General features: G+C 40.0%; 1 protein-coding gene across 1 annotated transcript in view; it reads right to left on the bottom strand.

Annotated features, from left to right (window-relative positions):
- The window catches only part of opcml (opioid binding protein/cell adhesion molecule-like), a gene marked incomplete at its 3' end in the record, with an annotated part of 149,998 nt that overhangs the window by 74,243 nt on the left and 60,420 nt on the right, over positions 1–15,335 (bottom strand). The gene's annotated exons all lie outside the window — the stretch shown is intronic.

Genomic DNA, 15,335 nt, shown 5'->3' with positions numbered 1-15,335 from the left:
TTCTTAGGCATACATGAATTACAGGTTGTCGAGACGCATGCTTTAACTTGTTCCTTTACTTTGGAATGGAAGAAAAACAACCTTTGCAGCTCAATCATGGCTTATACGCTATATATTATTAACCCCATTATCCATACATATCACATTGAGTCATTGTATTTAGATAAGTTTGCCAGTTTAAGTCAGAGCAACTTATAGTGTCTTGTTGTCATAGCCTACAATTTTGTTGAGAAAAACGGAAGCATTCAATGTATTTTGGAAGGGATTCTCCAAAAAGAATGTACATTAATTTGTCTTTTTAATGGGTATTTCTTTCAAACATTTCTGTCTTTTCACATCAATCAAGCCCCATCAGTCAATACCAATCCCGAAATGTACAGCTATCTCGAATGCAAAGATTGATTCAGGTCGATGGTGAAGCTATTCCATTATACAGTAAACTATAGATGTATAACTATAAAACAGGGGAGCTGAGATGTGTATGTCCATATATGAGATACCCTGTTCACATTACACTTTCTCCTCAAATGATTGTTTGATGATTTGATTTTAAAACTAAACACTAAGGCTGCTTTAAAATAAAGTTTCTAAACCTTATTTTAAATGACATTTTACAGAAGTTTGTTACTTGAAATTCTGGGTAATCTCAACATATTACCTTTTTATAGGTAGTACATGTCAAAAAGTGAGTTTGTTTCGGGGCGCCCGCGGCGCAGTGGATAAAGGCATCCTAACTTGCAGGCTACCAGTTATGAGCGACTCAAGTGTGCTGTATGCAAGGGCGTAGGATTATATAGGGACGGTAGGGTCCCGACCCTACCAAAATCCAGCCTCTACTGTGTAGTCCCTACCAATAATACACCCGCTGTCCGTATTGTTTAGGCAATAATTATAGTACACAAAGGGTTAAAAATCAGTCTCTGCTAGAAGTCCCGCCTCTAAACAACTATCGCGCTTTGATTGGCTGTAGCGGTTTCCCGCAAACCTATATTCAACCTGATTGGCCGTCCCCGCTGTCACTCCATCTACTTGTTAAAAAAAAAAAAAGCTACCGGCAATTTGCTAGTCCCAGACAGGAGGAGCAACAGGACGCCTCAGTGCATAGCTGATATCTGCATCTGCGAGTGTAAGTTCTGCCTTCGGTCACGTCAGCGAGACGGATTTTAATATCAGTGATGTCATTTGCAGTAACACTTATAATTGTGTGTGTTTTATGCTTGTGCGTGTGCGCGCGCGCTGTGCGTGCGTGCGTGTGTGTGTTTGTGTGTGTGTAGGATGTCGAAGAAACGAAAACTGGACATAATAGACTTCTTTGGAAGTGAACGTGTAAGTTAATTAAAATGTTTTATATTTTAGAGCCATAACAATACTGATATTGATTATTAGTCAGCATAGGCTATAATGCCAAAGAGATCCGCATTTTAAGGTATAGGCCTACCATTATTTTCATGTTTTATTTGTGTGGAAAGGGAGCAATGGTTTTAAAAAAAATTTGGGATAAATAAACATTAATTACATTTAATAACCTTTATTTTCCTTCAAGGTTTCCCTCTCATGTACAGTAACAACAAGCACATTGCAGATGCTCATGTGATTTTATACATATATATTTTGGGGGAATAAAACATAATAATTGTGTGAACATTTTGTCTACCCATGTATGTACCCTAATATATCTGTTCATATGTCATGCATCAACATACTTCTGTCAGGTGACAGACAGTGGAGAGACTGGAGGAGATAGAGGAGGAGAGACTAGAGGAGGAGAGACTGGAGGAGATAGAGGAGGAGAGACTAGAGGAGGAGAGACTGGAGGAGATAGAGGAGGAGAGACTAGAGGAGGAGAGACTGGAGGAGATAGAGGAGGAGAGACTAGAGGAGGAGAGACTGGAGGAGATAGAGGAGGAGAGACTAGAGGAGGAGAGACTGGAGGAGATAGAGGAGGAGAGACTAGAGGAGGAGAGACTGGAGGAGATAGAGGAGGAGAGACTGGAGAGGATAGAGAAGGAGAGACTGGAGGAGATAGAGGAGGAGAGGATAGAGAAGGAGACAGAGGAGGAGATGCTGTAGAAGATGAAGGAGAGGCTAGAGAAGGAGAGGCTGGAGGAGATAGAGGAGGAGAGGATAGAGAAGGAGACAGAGGAGGAGATGCTGTAGAAGATGAAGGAGAGGCTAGAGAAGGAGAGGCTGGAGGAGATGGAAGAGAGGCTGGAAATTCACAGGTGAGGTTCAATAATGATTAATATGTTAGTCATGAGATTCAGTTGCACCAGAGTAAAGTTGAAAACTCTTCTAAGTTGACTCATTTTCTTTCATTAGTTGCTTTAACCTATAACATTACAGAATGCATATTCTCTTTTGATATTCAGATATGCATTATAAACATGTTAATTAAGCCGATTTATTGATTTTTTTTTCAATTATCATTGCGAATACAAAAAAAACCTATCAACTTTAGGAAGCACTTTCATATCCCACGGACCCCACCAATGTCCAAATCAAACCTACTCCCTTGGCTGTATGTAACCACATAAGTGTTATATTTACCTTGATGTATTGATATTTTTGCCACTTACCAGCATCTTTTGACTACACTCAATGCAAAGGCTGTTTTTATATTTCCTAATAAATACGATTGTAGTCCATCAACTTAACAACATTCATAAATAAAAGCAAAACTTGATGAGGAGAAGATGCAACCTTTTAAGTGCCCCTCCAAACATGTTCATATCAATTCCTCGAGTGCAAGGTGATGACACAAGGCTCCTCATTAAGATCAAATCAGTCAAGACATGAGAGCTCTCTTTACTTTAATGAGAGCTCTCATTCATGTACAGGCACTACAAACAGGCACTACAAACACTGCATATCACTTCATGTCATTTAATATCAGGTTGTGACAAACACAGTACTGTGTCAAGCAAACACAGATAATGAGTCTGATGCCAAAAAGATCAAGAGGCTAAAAAAAGTCTGGCACTCTTGTCATCATGTTCCAACCAATGGACACAGGCAATTTTAAACTCAAAATACATAATTATGATATTCTGCAAGTGCAAAGTAACTAAGCTGCTTATTATCTAGACATATTACATACAAGTTTTTTGCTTCTGCCATGGACGCACAGATTGTACATTTAACCCAAAACCAGACTGAGATACACTGGGGTATTTACTCCACTTTAACCCAAGACTTGGCATAACATGTACCCACTTTATCAGTCAAATAATTGAAAGATGTTTTTGTACTAATTGGCCTAATACATTTTGCAGGAGCTCGCAAAAACTGGTAAAACGGTATTTTAAATCCCAAATACCCTGAAGTTTAAGTGGGCTTGCAGATTTGGGCAGTGGAATTCTGTTCAAATTAATCTTTAAAATTTGAGTCTGCAGGTCTCATCAAAACTTGTCACGCACAGTCCATATTCATATGTAGCGCATCAAGCAGGGAGCCTCACTCACACAACACTGTTTACTAACCCTAGTGTCTCTTACACACGCACACACACACACACGCACACAGTATACCCTGGACATAGTGCAAAACAAAGAAGTTTCAAGTTCACAGATTAACATGTCCTGGCCAAAATGAATGTCTTCAGTCCGTGTGCGGTACGGAATGCAGGGAAATGAAGGTGTGAGGAGAATTTGAAAGACTTGTGCTGTTCATTGGAAGGAGACTTACTGCCAGCTACTAGAGTGACGGGAGAGAAAGCCAGATGGAGCGTTTAAAGGGAGGGAGATATATCAAACTGCAGACATCCGACAAATACCATGATAGATAGACATATGGATGGATGGATAGATAGATGGATGGATGGATAGATAGATACATGGAAAGATATATACATGATAGATAGATGGATAGATGTATTGATAAATGGACGGATAAAATAGATTAAGTATAGTTATATCGATTCTTTTTTTCTGTAACCGAACTATAACTCAACACATTGTGACCGTCAAATAAAGAGTTCCATGTAAGCAGAGGCAACACAATTGATTCTCAAAAAAACTGTAGCAGTCATCCTTTTCAGCACAGTGCTATCTTTGACCCAAACACTGTGGGACTGTTTGTTAATTTAGATGAAGAGATAACGCATGAAAGAAAAGACAACCCACGCCAGAGACACAGCAGGACAATAACGAGTCCCCGAAGAGCTTCCTTATTTACGGAACTCACGCTGTCATATGGTGACTTTGACCGCCTCACAACAGTTTTAGGATAAAGCACTCATTTTTAAAAGGTAAAGTAAAGTGTGTTTTTTCCCGCAGACCAAGGCTCCGCATGTCACCTTTTAGCCTACTCTATATTGGTGAAGCCTAGACGGAATCATTCAGGTCTGAACCCCCCTGAATGTACGTTAACACAAACCTGTCTCCTTGAGTGGCACTAATGGTCTCAAAGTGGGAAGTATAGCATTAATGGTCAAAAGGTCAGTAATGGCTTTTTTAACTTGAGCCTGGGAACAAAGCACGTTTGGATGCAATATATAGAGGTGTGTTTAGAAAGACCCTGAGGCTGTTAGTCCACTGTATCCTTGCTTCTCTTTTTGTGTTCTCTTTGTATGTTGTTTGACACTTAATATCAACTCATTTACTTCAGCATGTATTTGAATGAGCAAATTATCTTATTCAATTCAGGCTAAACATATTGACATGCCTGATGTACATATAAACAGGTAATATAGGATCATTGACATATAATTGGTCCGGGATGTATGTCAAGGTGCTACTGACTTGTCTATACCAATATTTTCATCCATATACACACACTGGACAATGAGCAATAGTGCCATATTTATTCCTATATATATTTATACTGTATATATTTGTAACCCTTGGCTGTTTTTCACATGCAATTTTAATTATGTGTTTATAGTGATCGCTTTGTATTGATCTATGTGACTGACATATTGTTTGTCCATTTTATCGTTTGTCAATTGTACTGCACGTTGACTACATGAACTACCGGAAACCTGAATTGCCCCAAGGGCATGAATAAAGTAGCTATCTATCCATCCATCCATCCATAACAATCTTGTTATATAAAACACCAATGATTAACCGGTAAGGTCTATGCAAAGTTGCTTTTCAGCGGATCTGTTTTACATATGGCAGGGAGGAATAAATCAAGGGGAAGCAGCTCCATTTCTCTGGTTGGTTTCTCTGGACACTCTCCCCAACACTTTAAAACCAACACAACTCTTAAACGTCATCAATCCTGTTGCACGTTGGTACCAAAACAGAGCAATTTCTCATTGACTCCCATTAAATATGCCGTTTTCACAGCATTATTAAACCTATTCATGGCCTGGTCAAAAAAAAACATTCTAGTCTGTATGTTTAGGTCATATCCATGACAACACTGAGGGGGGTGAATTTATTTGGACCACGCAAGTTTTTATTCTATTTGAGGTTAAAATGTATGAATACTTAGTCGCGCGGCCTCTTGAGTGACAGCTAGCCGCCTGATGGCCCGCCTTGGAGTTATACGTCAGCTAGATGGGCGTATCTCCCTCCATCCAATGTCACATCAATGCCCTTTTTCGGAAAGAGGAAATGAGGCGGAGTAAAAATCTGACAAGATGGCGACGTGCATAGGCCAGGACGATTGCATGCAGTTGAAATAACTGAGGTCAGCCAGGATGCTACATCCATTTTATATACTATCTGTGGTTTGGATGCTGTTATCACAGTGTCTCATGGCGTAGCTTGCCGTGAGTTTCCTGGCTGTATGATTGACCTGTAGCCTGAGATCCACTGAATCTGGAAATGAGAGCATTTCATCTCAAGCTGTGCCAAAACGTGAACATAGCCAACATAAATTACTTTTTTCCCTATTCAAATTTGCCACAGCATGCCCACATAAATAGTGGTTCAGTCAATTTCCTGGTAGCAGCAGCTTGACAAACACAGCGCTGCACAGATAGGTGGAGCTGCAGACAGTGCTTAGTCCCAGGCAAATTAAAGATGTGCTTATGCGAAAGCTTCGATCTGATCACAATAGCAATGTTTTGTATACATTTGAAAATGCATTGCGTATAAATGTCAAATTATGTATTTACATTGAAAGCATACAGCTATTCTACTCTATTCTAAAGCTTATGTTTCGCAGAAGCCTCTCTCTATTATGTGTGTGTACTGGTGTGATGGTGGCCCTTCAAAAGAAGAATGTCCCTAGCTAAGTCACAAACAAGCTTACGCCTGCTGGCAGGATATCACTATATTATTTATGTCTATCCTTTCTTTCCCCCTTGCACAAATATGAAGGCACCAATTTTCCACAGGGGTTATTCACTTTTGACAGAAATGTTCTAGTTATTCTTAGCCACAAACAGATAAATACATGACGTTTCTTGAGGACGCTTGTTGTCAAAATCCCTGAAGTGAATATCTCCTCACAAACCACTAGCTGTCAATTACAGAGCGTACGTGTATTAACACCAGATTTTCTCGGAACACGCACAGTACGAACAGGTAGTGGATTGTGATGAGATATTCACTGATTTTGACCAAAAGTGATTTTGACAACAAGCAATCTCAAGAATCGCTGACTCCACCTTTTAAGGCTAGCAAGACTTACTTAAAAAAAACCTACACACACTGAAAACCCTAAACATAGCAAGCATTCCCTTCGTATATATAAATTAGGTCATAACGTAACATGTATATATAAAATAATATCTCCTGCTGCAATTTCCGTGCATACTGACATATTTAGTCAAGTGCATGTCCAGTAGAATGCAAGCAAAGGACAAAGCTGTTTTTACTATTTCACCTTTTTTTCTCCCTGTGAACACAGGCAGGGAACGTTTTGTGGAGAGTCCATGCTGTATCCAGTTTAACCTGCTTCATATTCATAATGGCACATGCCCTCACACTGGGAGCTGTTCACTTCAGTGATCCTCTGCTGGCCACTGAGTCACTCCTGTGGAGCTGTCAGAGGTTAAGTGCTCAAGGACACCTCGTCAGTACCTACTATCTACTCTGGAAAAGAAGATCATTATTAAGCCGTTTTTTTTTCTCCAGTGTGGAAAAAGTATTATTCTTGCAGGTCCCCTACATTGTATTCAAACCATTTCCAAAGTGTGTGTCTCTGACCCCCTTTGAAGGGTGAAAATGACACACTCACCAAGACGGAATATGACTTGATCCAAAATATAGCTTTGAGAGGGATTTGTCAAAAGTTTTTCTGATGTGTCCCATCGACCCCTCCAACAAAATGGCACCTGAACAACTCAGTAATGGCAAAGTGATATTACCAAAGTCTGTCACCTGGTTATGGCAATTGCTTTTTATTCTGTGCAGAACTACACAGTTTGTGATCACGTATGGTAGAAAAAATACAAGTTCTGAGACAAATTGTTAATAGCCAGGTCCGCAGATTCCAGGGACTAACCATGTGAAAACATCAGAAAAAAAGATTGAAACACTATTGTTAAGAGTTCAATTTTAGCCGGATGACAGCCGACACTTCTATGGCGGACATTGCAAGACCTCTGTTGATTTACAGTGGGAGTTCTGAAATGGTTCTTCAGAAAAAAAGTAGAAAAAGGAAATGCTTTGTCCTAAACCACTTTATAGGATTTGTTTGGTTGTAATTGTATTGATTTGTGTGGAAAAGTAGAGATAAAATGTAACAAAAATAGACTGTGGCATATTCAGATATCGGGTGCTCGGCTACAACACAGTATAGCAAGTAAGTGCTCTACAGAGATAAATCATAAGACGTGTCTACTGACAGGAGACTCAGTAGACCAGCATATAATGTGGACACAGTACCTGGCAGGAAACACTGCATCTATTTCTGCTCTCGAACTCACTTTGTCACTTTTTTATTGCTCCCATTTTATTTATTTTTTATGTAGGAGGAATTCTAGGCTTTTAGGAGTCCAAAAAAAGAGTAATTTCAACAGGGTTCACCAAAGTGAATCAGAGCGTTTAAAACTATAGTTTGTAACTTCTCTTGCCCCCATGACACACTTTGAGTAATTACAACAAAACTTTCAGTGCATCAACATGAGGTCAGCCTCTGGTGATTTTTGCAAAGATTGTATACATCCTGCTGTACCTCCTAGGTTTATTTTCTTAGCAGTAGAATCAACAACTGAAACATTTCTTTAGCACTTTTTGGGATTTTTCTGAGCTCCTGCAAGTCTCTGGGGCAACACCACTTTGTAAACCATACTGAGACACATAGAGGGAGTTTTGTGTAGCTAATAGACCTAATCAGCTGTCAACTAATTTGGTAATTATGTCCTGAATGTAACGGACGTTCATTGACATGAAAAAGTTACGCACTTTAGCTTTAATAGTTAATATCATGAAACTTTTTATCAGCTGAAAGCTATTTTTAGCTAGCATTGCAGAGATGTTGTAAAGAAAGACAGTAGGGTTGCGTTCTTCACAAGCACCTTCGTGTGAGGTTTTTTAGGTCAGACAGTTTGACAGGGTTTTCCCCCCCCAACTAGGACACCTTGCTTGACAAGATGGCACATTAGGTCTCCAACCTTAACTGCAAACAGCAGACAACTTTCAAATGGCGTAACTCTTGAGATCCAGTACTTTTAGACAAAAAAAAACTAGCGGCACTGTCAAAAAACTGTATCTCCGTGACGCTGCAGTCGACAGCCAGTGTACTTTTCTCAATTGCACTTCACGCCAAAACAGTTCTGTGCTCGTTGCCTTGTTGTGATGACACGTTTTAGAGATGTGTTTTTTCCCGACGAAAAATCTCACTGCTCCACTCCGAGCTCGACTTCATCATTGTGGCAGGATACAGTGGGATGCTGTGGGGAAAACTCTCCACAAGATTACCCAACTGTCGGCACACCCTGACGGATAGAGCCCTGTGTTTACACTGGAGGAAAAGTATAGTGAACGTGTTTGGCCCTGATTGTCACAGCATCTGACACACCCACCTATAATGGATGATAATGTATTCTTATAGGTTGTTGCGGTTTTCGACCGAGTCAGCAGCAGCAGCAGCCGCAGCCGAGCATGTTGCAGGTCGTATTATTTCCATACAAGTTTCAGATATATTACATGTGTCAGCTGTTTAGTATCTATACATGTGGATAACCCACCTGCTGAGCATACGTTCCCACATATGATAAGCCCTGAAAGCTGCATGTTTTTTTTTGGGGGGGGATGGAAACGTTGATTGGTTGGACTCCCTAATGTCTGGTCTTTTAAGATCTCAAAAGCTGTTTATTGAATTACCATGAAACTGTGTGGAGACATTTATCAAAACGATCCTATGACTTTCCACTCATGAAAATGATCCCTGTGACATTAAGTTAAATGTCATATCAACTATTATACGGCTAGTCATGGACCTAGCACAGATGTAGTGGTGAGACCAGTCAGATATCGAAAACTTCACACTATCGCTGGAATTTCTCCAATCTGCTTGGGGAGGAGCCCGGTTAAACAAATTACCGGATTGAACCAATCGGAAGCTGCTTCTCACTAAGGGACAAACGTTACGTCTGAATGCGGGTCCTGATTGGCTTGTACTTTTTTTGACCAGGTCCCTCCCACCGGAGATTGGAGAAAGCCCAGAGTGATATGTGACAGAGAAAATAATGTTACGTTTGCAAGATCAGGCTGGTCTCACCAGGCTACCAAAGATATCCATGTCTCACTGAGGATGATTTGCTATACTTTTGGTGAGTGTTAAATCCTTTCTTCAATCGCCAGAATGGTGTTTGTAAGACTTTTCAATGTATTGTTGGGTTTGGTGCCAAATAGCAAATGCAATTGTGCTAAAGTATTGTAAGTAACACCACAATCAACAGTATATCTGATACACATCAGCATCCTAGCATTTTCATTGTGAAGCTCTCCGGATTTCTATATCAGTAAGGCTGTTCACACAGACAATTGCACCTTGAATAAATTATATTTTCGCAGTTTCCAGGGAATGGAGTGCGTCACAAACACTAGAATTGGATTTTTAATTTTCACTCTCGGCTTAATGACTGACACACTGCTAACGCTTCAGTGTACGTCAAAGTCCCACATTTCCTTCTGCAAAATGATTTAATTTAAAAATATCTCTACTGTTATACACTGCATTATAATAATGCATAATGAGGTTGATTTAAATACACCGTGTAAAATGTCTTCTGAATTTGATTAAGCAAAGCTTCAACAGCAGCCTGAGCTTTACTATGTACAGTACTCCTTAGATAAACACCCATCCATTAACTCATTGTGGTCACAGTGAATGTGTCCTGCCATTGATCCAGCATGTTTTCCAGGTAATTTTGTATTCATTGCACACATACAGTAAATGTAAACCAGCTTGTCCCTAAAGGTGCACTCCTGTTTGCTTCTGTCTTCCTAAAAATCATTATTTCTTTGTCATATATCATCTCATGGTTTTGCACATTGACACATTGCACGAAGGCTGAAAAGTTGTGTCCAAACACATTTACTCAAAATGTGTTTGCACTCCACTGAATAAAATTGACATTTCGCGATGGCAGGTGGATTTCAAAACTCTCCCGGGGAAAGTCCTTGTCGTAGGGTTTACAAGAAGCAGCAACTGGTGAGCGGAGGAGTTGAGTGTTGGTTTATGTAATCGCCGGTGCAACACTGCTGTCAACAACAACATGGAACATAACACACACTGGGGAAATTTGGGATGACTGCTGAAAATGACAGAAGATGATAGAATACATTCACCCTCACGTGGTAATGCTTTGAAAAACAAAATTCTCTCAGCTAAACTTCAGGAACGTGTTTTCCCAAAGAATACAACGATCAACTGGGAGCTCTTGATATACGGAGAAAATCACCAGAATGGCAATGTTGACTGTCAACAATGTGCTCATCCACCCAACAGTTACTGTGCCTCTATTATTATTTTTCTATACCAAGAATCCTTTATTTTTTTAGATATGTGGCACACCACTGTCACATTAATATTTCAGGTGCCAGACATAAAAACAGTAACTAGGAGTGTACCTGAAAATCAGCTGCTTTTCCCAGCAGCATTCGATACAAATACTACTGTACGTGTCTTTAATACAAGCCCAACGCTGTTATAAGAGCTGTGTGCCAAAAAAAATAAATTGAAAACCAATACACCTGTAAGTCAGCCTCCCCCTTGTTGGCATAAAGGTATAGTACAACACAGACTTTCAATATAGTAAGCATACAGATAGAATTAGACCTAAAATGTTTTCACAATAAAAGCGAAATGCAATTTCTTGTGAAGTGCTGTGCGTTTGAGATATGGGGATTAAATAGAATATGTCACTCTACAGTCTTCAAACGGATGCTTAAAGGTCACATAGTATGCTAATTTTCAGTGTCAAAGTCGTGACTTGGGTTTTTACTAGAAACTGTTTTTATGGAGTGGTGTTCTCCAAAAACCTTTTATATTTTGTAAAGTGCCATTTCTGGATCTCCTCTTTTCAGCCTCTATCTGAAATGCTTGGTTTTAGAGCCTGTCTCTTTAAGCCCCGCCTTCCAAAAAGTCAAGTCTGCTCCGATTGGCCCTAAACCCAATTGCCGGTCAAATGCAGGGGTATCTGGGGGTGTGCTCATCACAGAGGTATTGCTCATTTAGGTTGGTAATGAGGGGGTGTGGCTTCTCGCCATAAGATGTCATAAGGGGAGATAAATCTGACTGGGGTTTTTTGAACACAGGCTTTCAGAAAGGTGGAGGTGAAGAAAAATAAATGATTTACCATACTTTAGGAGTCTCCAGTCACAGTGGGGACCCATATTAAAGGTTGAAAAAACTTAAAAAGTGAATGTCCTCCATAATGAACATCAGACCACACCGCACAAAATGTCAGCACCGGTTACAAATGTCCATTTACAATGAATCCACGCCAAGTCTCCCAAACATTTGCATATCTTTAGCATTCTCTTGAAAGCAGTTTGGTGAAACGTGTCTGAATAGAGAAGGTTAGGGCACAGTGGACATAACCCCCCCCCCACACACACACACACCCCCCTCCAAGCCAGTCCATGAGACAGAACGCTTTGACAAAAGATTCATATTAAAGACAGATTATTGTTTTCTCAGCACACAAAGAGCCTGGCCTTCAATCCAATGGAGCACACTGGATGAATAGCATTACTCATACTGTCATTTTCCTATACAGTCACTGCAGGGTCAGAGGAGACGGACCTTATGGGAATTCAGTTGCTATCACAGCGCTCCATCAAAGCGGTGACGTGACTCAGAAAGTGTACAGAGAAATACTCCCCCACAGGACACAAGTGACAGATGTGACGGACATGTTTAAATATAGAATATGGTAGTCACTGTTCAGCCACTGGCCATTGACCTCATGGAATTTTTTTCCTTGACTTTATACAAAGTTGATATTTTTCAAAGGTAGTGCATAACACATTAGCTCCGATAGCTAAGCAGATTTTATAAAAATATTATTTTGAAACAGAAGATTGTTCATATACCTCTAGAGTGTAATTCTTAGACACAACAATATAGCTTGGGCTACAGCAGTGTGGGAAATGGTAAACAACCTGTATACACTAAATGCTATCAGTGTCTGTTTAAAGAGGACCTATTATACTACTTTTCTGGTCTTAATTTCTTGTTTTACACTGCTATAGAGCAACCTGACACGAATCACATCACAAAAAACTATGTAGATTTTCGGGAAGCTCTTTCTCTTATTTTGGCGATCCAGCACATCCTGTCAACACTTGAGTGTGTGTGCTTCGGCAATCTCCGCTCCCTCCGCCTGTGCATCGGCCATCTCCGCTACCCTCCCCCCCTCCTGCAAACCCCACTCCGTTGTGATTGGTTACCTTCCTTCCGGAACACTTTCAGTGGCGGGAAGCGCGAGCATGGACCTATAAGGGCGCGAGGCAGACGCGAACAGGGAAGTGACAGCATTACCATACATGGAAAAATCCGCGTGGTCACGTCACAAATTTTTATGCAACGTCACAAATTATGAAAGGGTAGACCGCTTTGAAGACGTGACTTCTCGACTGGCTAGAATAGTGTTTAGTGCTCTGCACAGACACCCCAGACGGTCAGCAGGGAATACGTCGAAATGCATGTAAGTCATTATTTGATAATTTAGTATGGTTAAGCATGACTATGAATCATCATAAAAACGTTTATAGGTCATAAAAGTCAAAAAGCATCATAGGTCCTCTTTAAAGGTGCTACGCAGGAACTTTTGAATATTTCTGAAACAGTTTGCTCCTTCCTCTGATGATCATAAATGACATGTAACAGCAAACGAGAACATCAGTGCAAATAATGCAATTTTGATATAGTTTTTCTAAATACCTTTGTCATGTGTATTTCTCCCCTCTTTAACGCCCACCTGCAAATAGACTGAGGAGGTATTTAACAATCATGTCTTTAAATGTGAATGTTTAATTACAGTTGGCACCAAAAAGCAGGACTCATAGAGAAAGTGACACATAGCCGAAGTGAACTTTTTTATGCAGGACTTACTTGTACCGACATGTAACTGAGTATTTTTATATTCCAGTATTTTCACTTTTTAATAGTTGTATAACTTATTTTAACCACTGAGCTCTAAATTTATAAACTGTATACAAAAGGTTATACACATTTCTACTTGTGATAGCTTCCATATGTTTCTATAAAGTGCAATACATTTGCATCCGCCATCTTTTTAAAACGGCCACTTCGCTCAGAGTCTGGGAATCTGCTTGGCTATGCATGTTGCAACAGCACACTGTATGACAAAACAGTTTAGATTAGCGAAAAGAACTGAGCCGCTACACTGTTGTCATGTCATATGTTATTTGCATAGATCACAGCTGACCTCACTAACCCTTCTCCCCATTCCTGGAAATAAAACGTAGTTTGATTGAACTACTCATTAGAATCAACAGGACGGCTACATATGGTGGGAACACTTAATGTGCTAATGCGCTATGAACACAAGGCATTCAATAATACATACACATGATTAGCATTCATCTATGCAAGGTCAAGGGCACTAGCTGCTACAGTTCACCAAATGGATGCTATACTGCCTTGTCACAGTTAATCATGAAGGAACAGACTACTGGTGGGCAGCCCCTGGAAGCTCATGTCAAGGATTCGTCATTGTTACAATGGTGGGTGTAAGAGCAGACAACTTTAAGTGCCAAGTGGCAGTTTGATAACGGCCAGCACATGCAATCATTACACCATTAGTGTTGTTCCCTCTGAAAAAAAAACAGCTTGAAGCGACAAATAAGCTAATGTGGTTGATAAGTTATGTCAGTTACATACGAACACATGTAACACGTATACTGGAAGTAAGCAAGTGGCCCAGATGTTCAGGGTCTAACACTAGTGTGCATTTTCTATCTCTGGCATCACCAGCTTTTAATAAGGGGGAGTCAGCGATTCTGGAGAATGCTTGGAACACATGCTCTGTGAACTGGTATGTAAACAAAGGGGGCCCACCATAGATAGCGACAAGTCCATTTACAGAGCCTAGGCTGTGTATTAACACTGGATTGTTTTAGGCACATACACAGTATCGCTGATCGCAACAAGATATTCATGGATTTTAACAAAAAGTGATTTTGTCAAGCGTTCTCAAGAATTGCTGACTCCACCTTTTTTTAAATGCTGTGTAAGCCAATTCATGACCAAGCAACTCCATTTAAGTGGGAGTGAATGACTCATTCATTACCCCGTACCCAGTGAAATCAGATGATGCAGAAAAGTGTTACATCGGCCAAAGCCAATAACAAACTGACACCCAGGCATGGGATCTGAACAATAGGCATTTAGCAACTTTACCAAACGTTCACAAAATCATAGAACCCCTATAATTCAGCTGTTTAGTGTGCAACAAAACGAAAACCATCACTGCACTGGTTGGGGGGGAAAAAAATCCCTAAATCTGAAGCCCATCAGCGTGCCAAATGAATCTAATATGCAACATGAATGTGAACAAAACAAACAAAATAACCAGATGTTAAATGGCAGTGAATGGGCTCAATGAAAACAAAAGCCTATTATGGCACAGTCCGTTCCTTTTCCTAATGGGTTTAGTCTGAATCATTATCTTTGAGAAATATTAGCCTATCTAAAATAAAGAACTAGAAGAGATATGTCATTATCTTGTTTGATCTGTTAATAATACATGTTTCATATATTTTAAAATCAAATCAAAATGCCATAATGGGGGCGGGACCTGATAAGCCTTTGGCTTCTTCCGTCTCCCTTCGGACAACACAAAGTATGATGTATGAATATTTGCAAGAGAAAATTGTGTATTGTGTGGAATTGTCCGAAAGAATACTAAATAAAAATAAATAATGGAAGGAAAATCTCATTGCTCTTATGTTATCGGCTTT

Source organism: Ammodytes marinus (genome assembly GCF_949987685.1).
Source record: "Ammodytes marinus genome assembly, chromosome: 14".
Taxonomy (NCBI): Eukaryota; Metazoa; Chordata; class Actinopteri; order Uranoscopiformes; family Ammodytidae; genus Ammodytes; species Ammodytes marinus.
The sequence above is the reverse complement of the archived record's forward strand: the minus strand, read 5'-3'. Positions and strand labels throughout refer to the sequence as shown.